Below are 19,975 nucleotides of genomic sequence, written 5' to 3'. Positions count from 1 at the left end.
TTGTCAAAATTTTATTTCTATAGAAAATTTTGTTAAATTTTTATTTCTATAGAAAATTTTGTCAAAATTTTATATATATAGAAAGTTTTGTCAAAATTCTGATTTCTGTGGAAAATTCTGTCAAAATGTTATTACTATAGAATTTTTTTTCAAAATTATACGTCTATAGAGAATTTTGCCAAAATTGTATTTCCATAGAAAATTTTGTCAAAATTCTAATTTCTATCGAAAATTTTGTCCAAAATTTTATTTATATTTTGTCAAAACTTTCTTTCTATAGAACATTTTGTCAATATTTTATTTTTATAGAAAATTTTGTCAAAATTTTATTTCTATAGAAAATTTTGTCAAAATTTTATTTCTATGGAAATTTTTGTTAAAATTCTTATTTCTATTTTGTCAAAATTTTACTTCTACAGAAAATTTTGTCAAAATTTTATTTCCATAGAAAACTTTGTCAAAATTTTTTTTCTATAGAAAATTTTATTTCTTTAGAAAGTTTTGTCAAAATTTTATTTCTATAGAAAATTTTATCAACATTTTATTTCTATAGAAAATTTTGTCAAAATTTTATTTCTATAGAAAATTTTGTCAAAATTTTATTTCTATAGAAAATTTTGTCAAAATTTTATTTCTATAGAAAATTTTGTCAAAATTTTATTTCTATAGAAAGTTTTGTCAAAATTTTATTTCTATAGAAAATTTTGTCAAAATTTTATTTCTATAGAAAAATTTGTCAAAATTTTATTTCTATAAAAAAAATTGTCAAAATTTTATTTCCATAGAAAATTTTGTCAAACTTTTATTTCTATAGAAAATGTTGTCAAAATTTTATTTCTATATAAAATTTTGTCAAAATTTTATTTCTGTGAAAAATTTTGTCAAAATTTTATTTCTATAGAAAATTTTGTCAAAATTCTGATTTCTGTGGAAAATTTTGTCAAAATGTTGTTTCTATAGAAAATTTAGTCTTCATTTTATTTTTTTATAGAAATTTTTTTCAAAATTTTATTTCTATAGAAAATTTTGCCAAAATTTTATTTCAGTAGAAAATTTTGTAAAAATTGTGTTTCTATAGAAAATTTTGTCAATCATCTTGCAGTCTATAGGGCTTTGCCCAAATAAATTTGACAAACGTTCTTCTCCTCTGTTGGTTAAGCTACTCTTGTAGTTTAGACAAAGCTGAGATCAAAAAAAAAAAAAAAAAAAACAAATGTTAATTTTATTGCTATAGAAAATGTCAATATTTTATTTCCATAGAAAATTTTGTCAAAATTTTATTTCAATAGATAATTTTGTCAAAATTCTGATTTCTGTGGAAAATTTTCTAATTTGTCTATTTTGTCAAAATTTTATTTCTATAGAAAATTTTGTCGTTTTATTTGTTTTAGAAAATTTTGTCAATATTTTATTTCTTTAGAAAAATTTTCAATCCTCTATTTCTACAGAAAATTTTGTCAAAATTTTATTTCTATGGAAAATTTTGTTAAAATTCTTATTTCTATGTTGTCAAAATTTTATTTTTATAGAAAATTTTGTCAAAATTGTATTTCTATAGAAAGTTTTGTCAAAATTTTATTTCTATAGAAAATTTTGTAAAATTTTATTTCTATAGAAAATTTTGTCAAAATTTTATTTCTATAGAAAATTTTGTCAACATTTTATTTCTATACCCAGGAAACAAATTTGGAAGTTCTTCCAAAGGTACAACTTTAAAAGCACTTTCCGAAGATGTACTCCCAATGATGTTCGTTATTTTAACTACACAGGAAGTTCTTTTCATTCAATTTTTTATAACATGCTCTTTTCATATTTTTAAAGGGTAATTTAAACTTTTTTGTTTTAAATTGATTAAAAACAGTTTAAGAATTCATAAAATGGTACAAATTATTTAAATTTTGGCGAAAAAATGCTAAAACCAATCTGAAAAAATTGTGCATTTTTGAAAATATTTGAGACCAAACATTTCAGACAAGCGTTAGAATCCATTAAAATTATAAAAAATTACAAAAATTATTTATTGGACAAAATATCACAGAATTTTTTAATTTACACCCAAAATATTGAATTCGAATCACATTTAAAGAAGTGATGCAAATTCAGTGCACCGGCTGTTGAAATGGAGGACTTCCGTCCTATGACAAGCCCATGTTAAATTCATCGCTTCTGCGTCAATTTTGCACCACTTCCGGATCCAAAAAAAAAACATTTTCATTACTTTTTTGGCGACGCGTTTATGTTTATCAAAAGTTTATATATATTTATATTTAATCGATGTTTACCAATAAAACCCAAACAAGAAAAACGCTGTAGAACTACTCTCGGAGACTAGGACAACAGCCAGGAACACAACCTTGGTCTCCGTCCTGCCTTAGTAAAGGCGAAATAGTTAACCATATCGCCCTTAAAATAAAGTGTTAAAAGACATCTCCTATTTTTGAAGTTAAATTTATGAAGAAATTTAAAAAATCTATAGACGATTTCATTAATTTTCAAGAGCTTGGTCAAACAAAATGTTCTTTCATGTAAAAATGACAATTTTTAAGACGAATCAATTAACTTAACTAAAAGTACAAAAGGACTTCATCGAATATTGGAAAAGGAAAAACTTTATATCAGAGAAATGAGGTTTCTATGCTAAGCAAAATTCGCATTCGTAATTTAAGAACATGAAATCTTTGGCCTCACTGCAATATATTTTTCAATGTATGTTTTTCGTGGGTTGTATATACAGTAAAATTCTGAAAGGTGTGGGTGTCACGGTCGCCAAAATTTTGTCCATCTTTGAGAGGTGTCCAGGTATGAGGGGTTAATTTTAATGTGTTAATATAGCAGAGTTTCCAAGTTTGAGAGGTTTCATTGTATATCTAATTTTATTGGCACATGTAATCCTTTTGAAAATATCTTTATGGCGAATTTTCTTGCCTAATTCTTATTCACTTAAAAAAATGGCATTCGTATTTTATTTTCCACAATAATTATTTCTCAGTGTATGCACACATGGTATCGAAATACATATAAAAAAAAAACAAACAAACAAAGGTATATTCCCTCCATCACCTTCTTATTGTAGTAATGAGCAAAAATAATCGCTTAAAACCAAATTCATTAAATATGCTCGAATGAACTTCAATATCTAAACCTAAGCACGTTTACTTTCAAATGAAATATTGCATATGAGAGACGAAGGTAACCATAAAGAATAAACGACTTTTGAATTAATCCTAAATAGTAATTAAAAACGATCAAGAGAATGCAAAATATAAAATTTTAACTACATACACGGAAAATAATGTTGGTTTTTAGGAATGTGACTATGGCCTAAATGCAACAGCTAACAACTTTCAGAAGCTATAACATTCCAGCATTTAATAATAATTGAATACATTAGATAGATTAACAATCTTTACTAATAGGATATAATGTGCATATCTAATCATATGTTCCAAGATAAATATATTAATGGATGCAACAAACTGATAAACTTTGTTTCTATTTTAAAAGCCATTGTATGACATACTCGTACACCCATGATCTGAAAACATAGTGGTTACGAATTTATTATCAGGCAGGTACACTGAAACAAAGGCTTGCCCGGTTCCAAAGTTTTTGTCTTTACTTTAATGAAGATATTGATTCCGAGCCAAAGAAGCGGAGAATTGAATTAAGGATACATTTGAGAAACAATTTGAGTTTGCATACTTGATTGTAGGAAACAAATTTTAATGTATTCAATTTTCAGACTTATTAAATCCAAGTTGGCTGAAGTCAAACAAAATGTTCTTTCTTGTAAAGTTATGCATTTGTAAGCCGAAAGTTTATCGACTTTCGGTCAAGAAAAATGCGTCTTCTACGCAGAAAAAAATTTCACGAAAAATTTTAATTGAGTTTTAAAAAATATTCAATTAAAAATTTAATTGAATCAACAAATTTTTTAATTGAAACAAAAATCAATCACAAAAATTAATAGTATCAATTAGTTTTTTAATTGGATCAATTAATTTTTTAATTGACCTTCAATTAATTTTTTAATTGATACTATCATTTCTGTGATTGAAGACATTTCAATTAAAAAATTAATTGGATCAATTAATTTCGTGATTGAATCAGAAAAAAAAATGTTTGTGTGTATGCAAAGGGAAAACGCATTGGTATTTTAATGATTGGTCTCACGACAATTATTTTGAAAAAATGTGAACCCTATATATCACCCAAGCCAATTTAATTATATTTTAGTTTTGATAAATTTTCGTTGACTTGCAGTTTTGAACTCCAATTGTTTCCTTCAAACTACGAAATTTTCTTTAACAAGCGAAAAAAAAATAATTATAATAAATTTTCTTAAAATTGTCCAACAAAATTTATTTGTGTTTGTGAAATCGGCTTGTCATCTGCGTTTTTAATACAGTTTAGTTAAAGTTTTCTAAAATTAACCTAAATCTTCCTTTTGGTGGGTTCACTGTTTTTTGAGTGCAGTGGAAAACAAGAGCTATTGAGACGCAGGTTCGTCTCGGCCAAGTTTTTTATTACTTATTTATTTTTATTATTGTATTTTTTTTTCACTTTTTTAGCTTTTTAAATACTAACAAGTAAGGAAAGTCTAAAGTCGGGCGGGCCGACTATATTATACCCTGCACCACTTTGTAGATCTAAATTTTCGATACCATATCACATCCGTCAAATGTGTTGGGGGCTATATATAAAGGTTTGTCCCAAATACATACATTTAAATATCACTCGATTTGGACAGAATTTGATAGACTTTTACAAAATCTACACGCAAAAAAAATAATTCTTTCCTCCCAAACGAAATTTTAGACAAACAAAGTTCGTTTCTCATTTGCTTTTCGTTGAAAGGAAGTGTATTTGGAAGAAAAGTATATTTTTTTGTGATAAACGTTTATTCTTTTCCAGGATGTAAAAACAATTTCATAAAGACTAACTCAAAAAAATTTTTTTCTGGCTAATTGCATTTTCCCTCACATCTTTCCCACTACCACGAAGTTTTTTAGTTCTTAGCACCTTTTTCTGTAACACAAACAATGTAGAAGAAATTATACGATTTTATAAATTTTTAATTTTTTTTTACCTTTCGCCTGGACGGAGAATCGAACCGCGGACCATGCAATTTGTAAGCCAACACACTATCCACTGAGCCATGTAGCCGTTATTGTCATCAATAGACAATTACCAATATAACTAAGTTATATTTATATAGCATAACTTGCGGCGCCCACGAGCCGATTAAACAAAGTTTATTTAACAGAAAAATACATTTAGTTGGGCACCGTGGAGCAGTGGTTGCTACGTCTGACTTGCATGCCAAGGGTCGTGGGTTCGATCCCTGCTTCGACCAAAGTTTTTTTTTTTTACATATATTCCAGATATGATCGGAAGATTCCGAAAAAATTTTCAACATTACATTCTACTATATTAAATTTTTACTATGAACTGTCAAATGTGTCTTATTAAAGACCTAAATTTAGAAAAGAACAGTGTTTGATATAAACGAAATGGACTGTGTTGTTGGTTCAAAAAAAAACTTTTTTTTACTGAATAAATAAAAATTTTGTAACAAACGAATTTTTTTGGTGATAAAAGAGTATACTTTTCGAAGCAATTCAAAAAACTCTAACAAAAGAAAAACGTTTTCGGTACACGTTTTCCAAACGTTTTTTTTTTCTTTGCGTGTATAGACTAAAAATTTAAGTTGGCTAATGCACTAGGGTGGAACACAATTTTAGTAAAAAAATATGGGAAACATTTAAATCTGAAGCAATTTTAAGGAAACTTCGCAAAAGTTTATTTGTGATTTATCGCTCGATATATATGTATTAGAAGTTTAGAAAAATTAGAGTCATTTTTAAAACTTTTCAACTAAGCAGTGGCGATTTAACAATGAAAATGCTGGTATTTTGATCATTTTTGTCGCAATCAGAAAAACATATATATGGGAGCTATATCTAAATCTGAACCGATTTCAACCAAATTTGGCACGCATAGCTACAATGCTAATTCTACTCCCTGTGGAAAATGTCAACTAAATCGGAGCAAAAAATTGGCCTCTGTGGTCATATGAGTGTAAATCGGGCGAAAGCTATATATGGGAGCTATATCTAAATCTGAACCGATTTCAACCAAATTTGGCACGCATAGCTACGATGCTAATTATACTCCCTGTGCAAAATTTCTACTAAATCGGAGCAAAAAAATTGGCCTCTGTGGTCATTTGAGTGTAAATCGGGCGAAAGCTATATACGGGAGCTATATCTAAATCCGAACCGATTTCAACCAAATTTGACACGCATAGCTACAATGCTAATTCTACTCCCTGTGCAAAATTTCAACTAAATCGGAGCAAAAAATTGGCCTCTGTGGGCAAATGAGTGTAAATCGGGCGAAAGCTATATACGGGAGCTATATCTAAATCTGAACCGATTTGGCTGATATTTTGCAAGTTTTTCGAGACTCATAAAATATTCGGATGTACGGAATTTGAGGAAGATCGGTTGATATACACGCCAATTACGACCAGATCGGTGAAAAATATATATGGCAGCTATATCTAAATCTGAACCGATTTTTTCCAAAATCAATAGGGATCGTCTTTGAGCCGAAACAGGACCCTATACCAAATTTTAGGACAATCGGACTAAAACTGCGAGCTGTACTTTGCACACAAAAATACATCAACAGACAGACAGACAGACGGACATCGCTAAATCGACTCAGAATTTAATTCTAAGACGATCGGTATACTAAACGATGGGTCTCAAACTTTTCCTTCTTGGCGTTACATACAAATGCACAAACTTATTATACCCTGTACCACAGTAGTGGTGAAGGGTATAAATATGGGAAACATTTAAATCTGAAGCAATTTTAAGGAAACTTCGCAAAAGTTTATTTATGATTTATCGCTCGATATATATGTATTAGAAGTTTAGGAAAATTAGAGTCATTTTTACAACTTTTCAACTAAGCAGTGGTGATTTAACAAGGCAAATGCTGGTATTTTGACCATTTTTGTCGCAATCAGAAAAAGATATATATGGGAGATATATCCAAATCTGAACCGATTTCAACCAAATTTGGCACGCATAGTTACAATGCTAATTCTACTCCCTGTGCAAAATTTCAACTAAATCGGAGCAAAAAATTGACCTCTGTGGGCAAATGAGTGTAAATCGGGCGAAAGCTATATATGGGAGCTATATCTAAATCTGAACCGATTTCAATCAAATTTGGCACACTTGACTATACTACTAATTGTACTCCTAGTGCAAATTTTCAACCATATTCGGCCAAAAATCTGGCTTCTGGGGGCCATATAAGTCTATATCGGGCGAAAGATATATATGGGAGCTATATCTAAATCTGAACCGATTTCTTCCAAAATCAATAGGGTTCTATTCTGACCCAAATTAGGAACATGTGCCAAATTTGGAGGCGATTGGACTTAAATTGCGACCTAGACTTTGGTCACAAAAATGTGTTCACAGACAGACGGACGGACGGACAGACGGATATGGTTATATCGACTCAGGGACCCACCCTGAGCATTATTGCCAAAGACACTATGTGTCTATCTCGTCTCCTTCTGGGTGTTACAAACATATGCACTAACTTATAATACCCTGTTCCACAGTGTGGCGCAGGGTATAAAAATGGGGAAAACATATTTTTAAACATGTTTCTTTTTTTGGGGTTTTTTAATCCTTCAAATTTAATTTTGTTTCCTATAATTTAAAATCATTTCATTCAATCCTTTGGCCTGGCGTGATTTTTACTATAAATCGGCCTGTGTATATTGAGATGCTCAATGATCCTGACCTACAATATGTGTTAAAGATGCGTAATAATTCTTTGTGATCTATAAACACTTGTTCAGAATTATCAATGGTTTGATAGCAAAATTGTCATGCAGCTATAAATGAACACTTGTACAAAATGCGTCATTTTCATGAAATTAGGTCACTAAGATGCAATAAAAATATTCAATGCTAATGTGAGAAATTATGTTATTTTTCCTATGTTTAATATACTATTTGATGTTAGTATACAAATGTTACCATTTGTATACCCTGCGTCACACTGCGGAACAAGAAATTTTTTCTGGACATTTATTTAAATAATGTATGCAAAAAATTTATTGGAAATGAGCTAAATTAAAGTTATAACTTTATATAGTTATAACTTATATATAGTGGCTTTAGTAAAATAGAGAGTTCACTTTCTTTTTGAGTGTATACGGCCTTTAACAACCATGCAAAAAATTAGTCCATATCGGTCCATTATTATGAATATAGCCTCCATATAAACCGATCCCCAGATTTGACTTACGGAGCCTTTTGCTAGAGCAAATTTCATCTGTTCGGGTTAAAATTTGGTATGCGATTTTAGTATATGTCCTCTAACAACTATCCATAAATTGGCCCATATCAATCCCTCATTTATGGCGAACGCCATAAATCCGTCAGGGTGTTGTAGGATATCACATAGTGTAACAATAATAAATCAAATTATGTTTTATATAAAAAAAACTCATGGACCATAAAGTAGATACTAATATTTTAAATTTTATCTAAATTCTCTTAATAATCTTGTAATAACAATAGGAAAATACTAAATTTATTATTATTTATAGTCGAAAAATATCATTTATCAAAGTCAAGTTTTAAATTTATCAATAATATCCATCAATCAAGCACTATAATTGAATATGAATAATTTTAGTATTATAAAGTTTTAAAGGGCATTTTATGAATAATAAACACTGAACTTTGTCCAAGAATACTAAACCACCTGTAATAAAAATATAAACAAATCGAGTAAATCTATCTATCTATCTATTTATATCGATCGTCAAACCTATTAAAAATCAATATTTCAATTGTATGTTAATGGTAAATGAAAGTTCAAGACTTTTATGAATTACATATACTGAAAAAATACTGACTTAATGGGAAATATTAATTAATTGGGATTTTAATGAGAATAAAAATTCGACATTTGGAAAAAACGACATTCGAAAATCGACATTTTTAAAATTTCTGATGATGCACTGAAAAAAAAGCATGCCCGGTTCCAAAGATTTTGTCCTTACCTTAAAAAATTTGGTATTGATTCCGAGCCAAAGAAGCGGAGAATACAATTAAGGATACTTTTAAGAGACAATTCTCTTTTAAATTTGGGTTTTGTGTACTTGCTTCTAGGAAGCAAATTTTAATTTTTCGCTTTCTCAGCTTTTTTCTCCATATGCTATCAAAGTCCTTTAAAAACGAGTTAACGACAACTTTATTTTCCAAGTTAAGACTCGACTTCCAGTAGAAATTATGCTATGTTTCAAGTAAAAAGCTTCTTTAAAATAAAGTTTTTGAAAAACATGTCCTATATTTGAACGATTTTTTGCTTTGTAGTCAAGATGCAAAAAGACAACAAATTTGAAGACAATTTCATTAAATTTAAAGAATTTTTCTGAATTATTAAAGTCAAGTTGACCTTAGCCCAAACATTTTTTCTTTCATGTTATGATACCCATTTTTAAGCCAAATCACTTAATTATAAGGACAATACGATTTCATTGAAAAGTTTATCGACTTTTGAACAAGGAAAAAAACTTTATATTAGAGAAATGCGTCTTCTATGCTAAGCAAAATTTGCATTCGTATTTTAAAGACACGAAATCTTTGATCTCACGACAATATTTTTTTCAGTGTGGTGATGTAACCATTCGACTTTTCAAAATTTAAAAAATCGATTTTTTTAACTTTTAATCATATAATTTTACACATTAATATTCACCGTATATATCTATTATTATTTTGAAGTAAAAGAAACTCGATGTTTTTGCTTTAAAAATTTTTCATGAAATTTAAAAAGTCAGTATACAAAATTCTCTTGATGTAAAGAAAAACATGTTTCTTCATAACTTGTAGTTTAAGTGAGATATTGAATGTTTGGAGTAAAAATAGTACAGAATATTAGGTTAAGATTTATTTGCAGATCCAAGTAATTTTTTTTTAATTGTTTGAACTAAATTAACAAAATAAATTACAAAGATTTTTCTTAAATCGGATTCATTCACTTTGCAACTACCCGAGTGTACTTAATACTTAACAATAGATTACTAGTTATTATTTTAATAATTTATATATTTTTCGTAAGCGCTTAAGGTGCCTCGTTTAAGGTTAGGTTTGCAAATGAAGTGAATATTTTTTAGCACCCGCCATTCCAGTTTTGAATCTTTATTCTAATGCCAAGGTCATTTAAAAAATTAATAATAAACAATATTTACATATAAATTAATATGAAATTGCGTAAAAGTTTTTATATATTATCCTCACTGAAAAAAATACGTGATATTAAAGATTGCGCAACCTCAAATTTCTTTAAAATAATGAAATTTCTTTAAAATAATGAAATTTTAATTAAAATAAGGTTTAAAATCTTTGCTTCATTTTTTCATTAAATTTAGGACACACTTTTTGAAAATTTGCGTCCCTTCGTTAAAGTTACATGTTTTTAAACTAAGGCAAAATTTCCTTAAAGTAAAGAAGACATTTTTTATTTAAAGAAATCGTCCTTAAAGAACTGAAATATTGAATCTTTAGATGTAAGATAAAAGCGCTTCAAATGAGGATTTAGCATCTTTGGTTTAAAGTTTTTTTTAGAATTAAGCAAATATTTTTTACTTCGAAGTATTCGTCATAATTTGGATTTTTAAACTGGCATTTGTTTGTACGTGAATAGCTTTATTAATATACTGGAAAAATAGAATGAAAATTCGATAAATGAGATCTGTATCTTAATTTTATTTTTATAGATCCTAGATTTAAAGCCAGATAGGTCGCAAACAAATTTCCTTATTTTAAAGAACCCGCATCTTTGGCTCGGAATCAATACCAAAATCCTTTGGATCCAAGTAAACTTTTTTTTTGAGTGCTCCCAATATTTTAGCAATTAAGAAGATCTCAAAATTTTCAGTTAAATTTAATCAAAAATATTTTATTAGCAATGCGCAATAACAACTGTTAAACAATCCAAGCAAAAGCTCTCATTACCGAATAATCTTGGAAGTAACTTAGTTCAAAATTGCACCGAGAGAAAGAATATGATAACCTCAAACATATTTCAAGAGAAAAATGTTATTTTTGGTCGTCGCAAACATGCTATTTTCTCGAAAATTATGTATCTGTATATTCTGAAAAAAGTATTGTCGTTAGGCCAAAGATTTCATAGAATAGAAGATATACAGTTTTTTTCCTTGTCCAAAAGTCGATAAACTTTTCAAGCAAGTTGTTTTGTCCTTATAGTTAAGTGATTCGACTTAAAATTGAGTATTCTAAAATGGAAACTTAGTAATTCTGAAAATTTCTTCAAAATTAATGAAATTGCCTTAAATTTGCTCACTTTTCACATCTTCACTACAAAGCAGAAAAGCATTTTTAAGATTTTTTCAACCCTTTATTTTAAAGATTTTTTTGCTTGAATCAAAGCACAATATCTACTTATAGTGGAATATGAATTTGGAAATTTAAGTTGTCGTTAACATTATTTTAAAGAACTCTGATAGCACATGAAGAACAAGGATATACGGCCGTAAATTCTGCAAGGCCGAATGTACCCTCCACCATGGATTGCATAGGAACTTCTAATAAAGACAGTCATCCACAGTCGAATTACCTTGTTACCTTGTCATCGCGGGCATATATTACACTGAAAAAAATATTGTCGTGAGGTCAAAGATTTCATGTCTTTAAAATACGAATACAAATTTTACTTAGCATAGAAGACGCATTTTTCTAAAATAAAGTTATTTTCCTTCTCCAAAAGTCGATAAACTTTTCAATGAAGTCGTATTGTCCTTATAATTGAGTGATTTGACTTAGAAATGGGTATCTCAATATGAAAGAAAAAATTTATAGGCTAAGGTCAACTTGACTTTAATAATTCAGAAAAATTCTTTAAATTTAATGAAATTGTCTTTAAATTTGTTGTCTTTTTGCATCTTGACTACAAAGCAAAAAATCGTTCAAATATAGGACATGTTTTTCAAAACTTTATTTTAAAGAAACTTTTTACTTGAAAAAAAGCATAATTTCTACTGGAAGTCGAGTCTTAATTTGGAAAATAAAGTTGCCGTCAACTCGTTTTTAAAGGACTTTGATAGCATATGAAGAAGAAAGCTGAGAAAGCGAAAAATTAAAATTTGCTTCCTAGAAGCAAGTACACAAAACCTAAATTTAAAAGAGAATTGTGTCTTAAAAGTATCCTTACTTGTATTCTCCGCTTCTTTGGCTCGGAATCAATACCAAATTTCTTAAAGTGAAGACAAAATCTTTGGAACCGAGTATGCTTTTTTTTCAGTGTAAGCAAAAAAGGCCGATTAAAAACGTATATAATTCAGCTTGAAAACATTTTCTATAGAAGTAAAATTTTGAAAAAATTTTCTATAGAAATAAAATTTTGACAAAATTTTCTATAGAAATAAAATGTTGACAAAATTTTCTATAGAAATAAAATTTTGACAAAATTTTCTATAGAAATAAAATTTTGACCAAATTTTCTATAGAAATAAAACTTTGACAAAATTTTCTATAGAAATAAAATTTTGACAAAATTTTCAATAGAAATAAAATTTTGCCGAAATTTTCTATAGAAATAAAATTTTGACAAAATTTTCTATAGAAATAAAATTTTGACAAAATTTTCTATAGAAATAAAATTTTGACAAAATTTTCTATAGAAATAAAATTTTGACAAAATTGTCTATAGAAATAAAATTTTGACAAAATTTTCTATAGAAATAAAATTTTGACAACATTTTCTATAGAAATAAAATTTTGACCAAATTTTCTATAGAAATAAAATTTTGACAAAATTTTCTATAGAAATAAAATTTTGACCAAATTTTCTATAGAAATAAAATGTTGACAAAATTTTCTATAGAAATAAAATTTTGACCAAATTTTCTATAGAAATAAAATTTTGGCAAATTTTTCTATAGAAATAAAATTTTGACAAAATTTTCTATAGAAATAAAATTTTGACAACATTTTCTAAAGAAATAAAATTTTGACCAAATTTTCTATAGAAATAAAATTTTGGCAAATTTTTCTATAGAAATAAAATTTTTACAAAATTTTCTATAGAAATAAAATTTTGACAACATTTTCTATAGAAATAAAATTTTGACCAAATTTTCTATAGAAATAAAATTTTGGCAAATTTTTCTATAGAAATAAAATTTTTACAAAATTTTCTATAGAAATAACACTTTTACAAAATTTTCTATAGAAATAAAATTTTGACAAAATTTTCTATAGAAATAAAATGTTGACAAAATTTTCTATAGAAATAAAATTTTGACAATATTTTCTAAAGAAATAAAATCTTGACCGGATCGGCTATATATAACTATAGACCGATATGGACCAATTTTGGAATGGTTCTTAGCATTCATATACTAGCATAATGTATCAAATTTCAACCGGATCGGATGAATTTTGCTCCTCCACGATGCTCCGGAGTTCAATTCTGGGGATCGGTTTATATGGGAGCTATATATAAATATGGACCGATATGGACCAATTTTTGCATGGTTGTTCGATACGATATACTAACACCACGTGTTAATATATGGGATCGGATGAAATTTGCTTCTCTAAGAGGCTCCGTAAGCCAAATCTGGGAGTCGGTTTATATGGGGGCTATACGTAAAAGTGGTCCAATATGGCCAATTTGCAATACCATCCGACCTACATCAATAACAACTACTTATGTCAGGTTTCAAGTCGATAGCTTGTTTAGTTCGGAAGTTAGCGTGATTTCAACAGACGGATGGGCGGACGGACGGACATGCTTAGATCGACTCAGAATTTCACCACGACCCAGAATATATATACTTTATGGGGTCTTAGAGCAATATTTCGATGTGTTACAAACTGAATGACAAAGTTAATATACCCCCATCCTATGGTGGAGGGTATAAAAAAAGCTGAAAAAACGAATAAATTTAATTGTGTTTCCTAGAATCAAGAACGCAAAACTTAAATTTAATTGTGTCTTAAATTTGTCCTTAGTCCAATTTTCCTGCCTTGGTGAACTTCTCTCTTATCACCGAGTGCTGCCCGATTCCATGTTAAGCTCAATAACAAAGGACCTCCTTGTTATAGCCGAGTCCGAACGGCGTTCCACATTGCAGTGAAACCACTTAGAGAAGCTTTGAAACCCTCAAAAAAAAAAAATTAAAAATGTAACCATAAAACTCTACTCACATTGAAAATAGTATTGACCTAATATGAAAGATTATGCAACCTAAATTTTAGGAGAGGCAATTGACACAATATCAAGGATAATTTTTTTTTTTTTTAAATAATGAAATTTGAATTAAAAAAAGTTTATGATCTTTGCTTCTACATTTGTCTTTTTAATCTCGCAAATTTGCGTCCCTCCGTTAAAGTCGTATAACTTTTAATTAAGGCAAACTTTTAATTAAGGCCATAAAATAAAAAAAACACATTTTTGATTTGATGATTGGTATTAAGTTCGAATTTTTCGGCTAAAATCAAAAATAAATAAATAAAAGCAAAATGTCAATTTTATTATAACTTTGAGGGGAATGATCCAAAGCATCAATTGAAAAAGTTTATTCCCTTTAAAATGAATTATTAAAGTAAAATAACCTAAAAAATGGCAAGTTTAGCGCCAGTGTTGCCAGTATTGGGGATATTCCCTCAAATTGGGAATATTTTTTCGTGAATGGGGACGAAATGTTTGAGTTGGGGATTTGGGAATTTTGGGGATTTTTGTGGGGATCTTTTCGAAATCCATTCAGTATAATAAATCAGGTTTGCAATAATTTATTTTAGGGGCTCAAGCGCTAATTTATAATTTTTTGTTGTCCTGTTATCGGTGTTCATCACTGTTTTGGACAATATATTCCATAAATATAGATGGTTCACCTTCATATGTATCTATCACCCAATTTTATTGATTGAATATTTAGAAATAAATCTTCGTCCATAAATACATGGCCTCGAACTCCCATTTTCATTTTTCGAACATTTGGAAGGCAGTCGCCGGTCTCCTGGTATTGTGTTTCGAAATTTTGATTTTATTGCAGCTGATACCAATATTCCATCTCAGTGCCTATTTCCATCTCAGAGCCTATAGAAATAAATGTTCGTCCATAAATACATGGCCTCGAACTCCCATTTTCATTTTTCGAACATTTGGAAGGCAGTCGCCGGGCTCCTGGTATTGTGTTTAGAAATTTTGATTTTATTGCAGCTGATACCAATATTCCATCTCAGAGCCTATTTCTTTATTTTTTCCATAAAAACTTGTCAAAAATATATTGGGGAATTTTGCGAAGACTTTTGATTTAAATTGGGGATTTTTGGGGACGAAAGCGTCATAATTTGGGGAGAAGAGCAAGAAAAATACTGGCAACACTGTTTAGTGCGATAATGCGAACTTAATACCGGCCTTTACAAGCAAAAGTGTATCAGAATATTTGATATCCTCATAGCATAAAAGCAACTAAACCATATCGATTGGCCCACTGTATATGTAAATAACTACATCAATAAATTGTTAAGTAAAAATTTTATGCAACATGTAATAACAATTGTATTCTACTCACTTTGAAACCTTCACCACAGACACAAATGACGATGAAATCTGACTTCAAGATTTGTTGATACCGGTTGAACTTGTAAAGACTATTGGTGGGAAACACTGACGACAAATCACGACAAAGACTTAAATCGATGAGAAACGGATGCCAATTAATCCACAAAATAGATATTCAATATTTTTGACACTTATGTCTACACCGAGAAGAGGAAACGAATAAAGCAACACAAAAAAATACTTAATTAAATTTTAACTTGATTAACTTGTTAAGAAACTTTTGTTTTAATGAAAATGAATTATAATGCATCTACATACATTGAAAACAAGAATGACAGTTTATAGCAACTATAAGCGTTCTATTAAAAATGCGTGCAGTGTCGTTTTTTGCAATTTAAATGGATCTGCCATAGACGATCAATCAACTATGGCGTATGGCAAAGGAACTCTATTTTTAGAATAATCTATAAAGCCTCTCCCTTCTCTCTTTCACTACAAGAAGCTCTGCTATTATGATTAGTGTGTAACACTTGTTGTTGTGTTTTTATTTGTATTTTTTTAATGCTGTCTTTATTTATGTTTTTTTTTAGTTTTCAAGTAAAAACACAAAAACCGGGCTACCGTATATATGCGAAAATTATCGATGAAGCGCTCACACGACGCGATGAAGACACAGAAATATCGAAAATAGCACAAAACAATTACATATGACGACAACAATGCTCGATTACAACAACAACAACGGCAAACAATCAACTACTAAAAGAGCCAATATTGTATAGTTGCGGCTTAAATACCAGTTTCACTTTCCGTTGATTGTTTTCGGTGTTTTTTTGTTTAGGTTTTCTGGTATTGTTTTGATTTGCTTTTTGTTCATACGATTTTGTTTAAGGTAAATTACAACAACGACTCTATTACATTAAACCAAATATACTACAATCATTTGAGCTTGTCACACTTTCCGTAAAAGAAAAATCAACACTAACGAATATCCCAAACGCGTTATTGATTGACTTTAATAGTTGATGACCCTCGTATTTCATTTGATTTAATTCAAAAGTTCATAATCTGTATTTAAATATTTTTTTTTTGTTTCTCTCAAATACCTAATTAAAATAAAAAAACACTTGTTAATTTTTTTTTTTGGTTAAAAATTTTCTTAGTTTCTTTTAAGCCTTCTTCCACTGGGGCTCTTGCATATACCCAACCCACTAACCGAATATGCAGCACAATAACAACAACACTCTACCGATTAACCAAACACAAAAGAAATATCAAACAGGGAAGATAACGTTTCGTCGTTATTATTCCGCTCACAACAACTGTTGCCACCGATCGCCGCTATTGAACTGAGCTTAAAGTTAGTACAGAGTTATTGTAAACAACCGTAAGAAACTGAAAATAAGTATCATCACTGCTAGCTAACAGCAGCTTGACAATATGCAATGCGATTGGTGACTCTCACTCTTAAGCCAATCAACTCTCAGTTTTAACAGCTTACCAACCATAAAATCCATTCAATAACGAATATGCAGTATATATAGAGATATTCTCTAGAGCCAGTTATGACAATCTCAATAACATTGACTGTAATGTAAATGTTGCCAATGAATATGTTTACAACATGTTGATGGTATGTTGATAATGCATGCAAATGTTAATGTGTAACGGTCAAATTCGTAAACTGAACTAGCAAGCAAAAATCAATAAATGAAACTGTCTTTATGTACACACGAAAATAATATTTAGCTTCTACCAAACGAATCTTCGAGATTTCATGTCCTTAAAATACGAATGCAAAATTTGCTTAGCATAGAAGATACATTTCTCTGATATACAATTTTTTCCTCGTCCAAAAGTCGATAAACTTTCCAATGAAGCCGTTTTGTCTTTATCGTTAAGAGATCCGATTTAAAAATTAGGTATCCTAATATGAAAGAAAATTTCGTTTTACTAAGGTCAACATGGCTTTGATACTTCAAATTTGTTGACTGTCTACATCTTGGCTACTGAGCTAAAAATCGTTTAAAAATAGGAGATGGTTTTATCAGTTTATTTTAAAACCTTTTTTACTTGAAGCCTAGCCTAATTTTTACTTGTAGTCGAGTCTGAATTTGGAAATTTAAGTTTTAGTTAACAAGTTTTTAATGGACTTTTATAGCACATAGAGAAAAAAAGCTAACAAAAATAATATATTAGAATGTGTTGCCTAGAATCAATTATCCATACTTCAGTTCTCCACTTCTTTGGCTCGGAATCAATAGCACAATCATTAAAATTTAATTTTATATAAAATTTTCACTTCAAATGAAACTATCTACATTTCAAATATAATCATTTACAATTAATAAAAACCCTGTACACTCCCAAAAAATTTACAAAGATGTTGAACTGCCCTTAAGGATTTTGGCATTGATTTTAAAATAAAGGCATTTTTAGGAACCTATCTTACTTTAAAACTAGAATCACTAAAATTAAAAATAAGGATACAGAGATCATGTATTGAATTTTCGTTTTCTTTTTGCAATATAAAGGGTGATTTTTCAGCTATTATCTTTTTGACAACACTGATTTAAACAGATGACGAAAGACACCACGTTTCGTGGGGTGTTTCACTGTCAAAAATCTTCATCTTGGGAAACGGTCAATTGGCAGCTTAGATCGTGCGATTTAACGTATAACTCTTTTTTTTAAAGAAAACGACGAAGAAGAAAATTTTATGCATTTTTCAGATTTTGTTTAATTTTCTATAAGCTCTTCAAAAATCAAATGAAAGTTGAAAAATCCAAATTATAACATATACTTCAAAGTTAAAGAGGTTTAATTAATTCCAAAAACAAAACTTTAAACTAAACATACAAAATCCTCAAAATAAATTTTAGCCTTTAAAAAAACACACTTAATATTATAGAATAACAAGTATATACAGCAGTAAGTTCGGCCGGGTCCATAATCGAATTATTTGGGTGGGGGTAACACTTGCCGATGGCAAGGTATCTTAAAACTTTTGAACATCGTCTTCTAAATTGTAAGCTAGTCCATACAAAACAAGGCCGTATATAATTCAGTTTGACAAAATTTTCTATACACTCAAAAAAAATGAACTCTCTATTTTTCTAAAGCCAATTTAACTTCATTTTAGTTCATGGAATTATCATATTTGGAAAAAGTTTTTTTTTACTCTAATAGTTTTTTGAGTACGTTAGTTAAATTAACTAAAAAACGAGAAAAAATTATACACAAATTAAGCATATAGATTTACAAAATTCGTATTTCTCACAAAATAGTTCATTATTTCTTTAAATTTGTAAATTTTACTACAACATCACCCATCATGAACTTCGTATGTCACTAAAGACATTCTTGCAATTTTGAACTCCATTTTTTCCTTCAAACTACAAAATTTTTTTAACAAGTGAAAAAACCTAATAATTTTGTCTAATAAATTTTCTTGAATTTGTCGAAAAATATTTACTTATTTTTGTGATATCGGCGTGATGCCAACGTTTGTAATACTGTTTAGTTAAAATTTTCTGAAAATATTAAAATTTTTCTAAAATTAATCGAAAGTTTTCTTTGCTGGTGGGTTCACTGTTTTTTCAGTGTAGAAATAAAATGTTGACAAAATTTTCTATAGAAATAAAATGTTGACAAAATTTTCTATAGAAATAAAATGTTGACAAAATTTTCTATACAAATAAAATTTTGACAAAATTTTCTATAGAAATAAAATTTTGACAAAATTTTCTATAGAAATAAAATTTTGACATGAAATAAAATTTTCACAAAATTTTATATAGAAATAAAATTTTAACACAATTTTCTATAGAAATAAAATTTTCACAACATTTTCTATAGAAATAAAATGTTGACAAAATTTTCTATAGAAATAAAATTTTAACAAAATTTTCTATAGAAATAAAATTTTGATAAAATGTTCTATAGAAATAAAATTTTGACACAATTTTCTATAGACATAAAATTTTGACAAAATTTTCTATAGAAATAAAATTTTGACAAAATTTTCTATAGAAATAAAATTTTGATAAAATGTTCTATAGACATAAAATTTTGACAATATTTGCTATAGAAATAAACTTTTGACAAAATTTTCTATAGAAATAAAATTTTGACAAAAATTTCTATAGAAATACAATTTTGACAAATTTTTCTATAGAAATACAATTTTGACAAAATTTTCTATAGAAATACAATTTTGACAAAATTTTCTATAGAAATAAAATTTTGACAAAATTTTCTATAGAAATAAAATTTTGACCAAATTTTCTATAGAAATAAACTTTTGACAAAATTTTCTATAGAAATAAAATGTTGA

The 19,975-nt window shown here is 28.4% G+C and overlaps 1 protein-coding gene across 3 annotated transcripts in view; it reads right to left on the bottom strand.

The window, feature by feature from the left end:
• Positions 1-17,011, bottom strand: part of ldd (lipid droplet defective) — a 96,245-nt gene extending 79,234 nt beyond the window's left edge. The window contains exons 1-2 of one of the 3 annotated variants that reach the window (XM_075298949.1): positions 16,856-17,011; positions 15,650-15,836 (exon numbers count right to left, since the gene is read on the bottom strand). The gene's annotated coding sequence lies outside the window, so the exon portion shown is untranslated. The remainder of the gene's footprint in view (positions 1-15,649; positions 15,837-16,855) is intronic. The other 2 variants (XM_075298950.1, XM_075298951.1) reach the window with 2 other exon arrangements.
• Positions 17,012-19,975: the final 2,964 nt, after the last annotated feature.

Source organism: Haematobia irritans, chromosome 3, assembly GCF_050003625.1.
Source record: "Haematobia irritans isolate KBUSLIRL chromosome 3, ASM5000362v1, whole genome shotgun sequence".
Lineage (NCBI taxonomy): Eukaryota > Metazoa > Arthropoda > Insecta > Diptera > Muscidae > Haematobia > Haematobia irritans.
The sequence above is the reverse complement of the archived record's forward strand: the minus strand, read 5'-3'. Positions and strand labels throughout refer to the sequence as shown.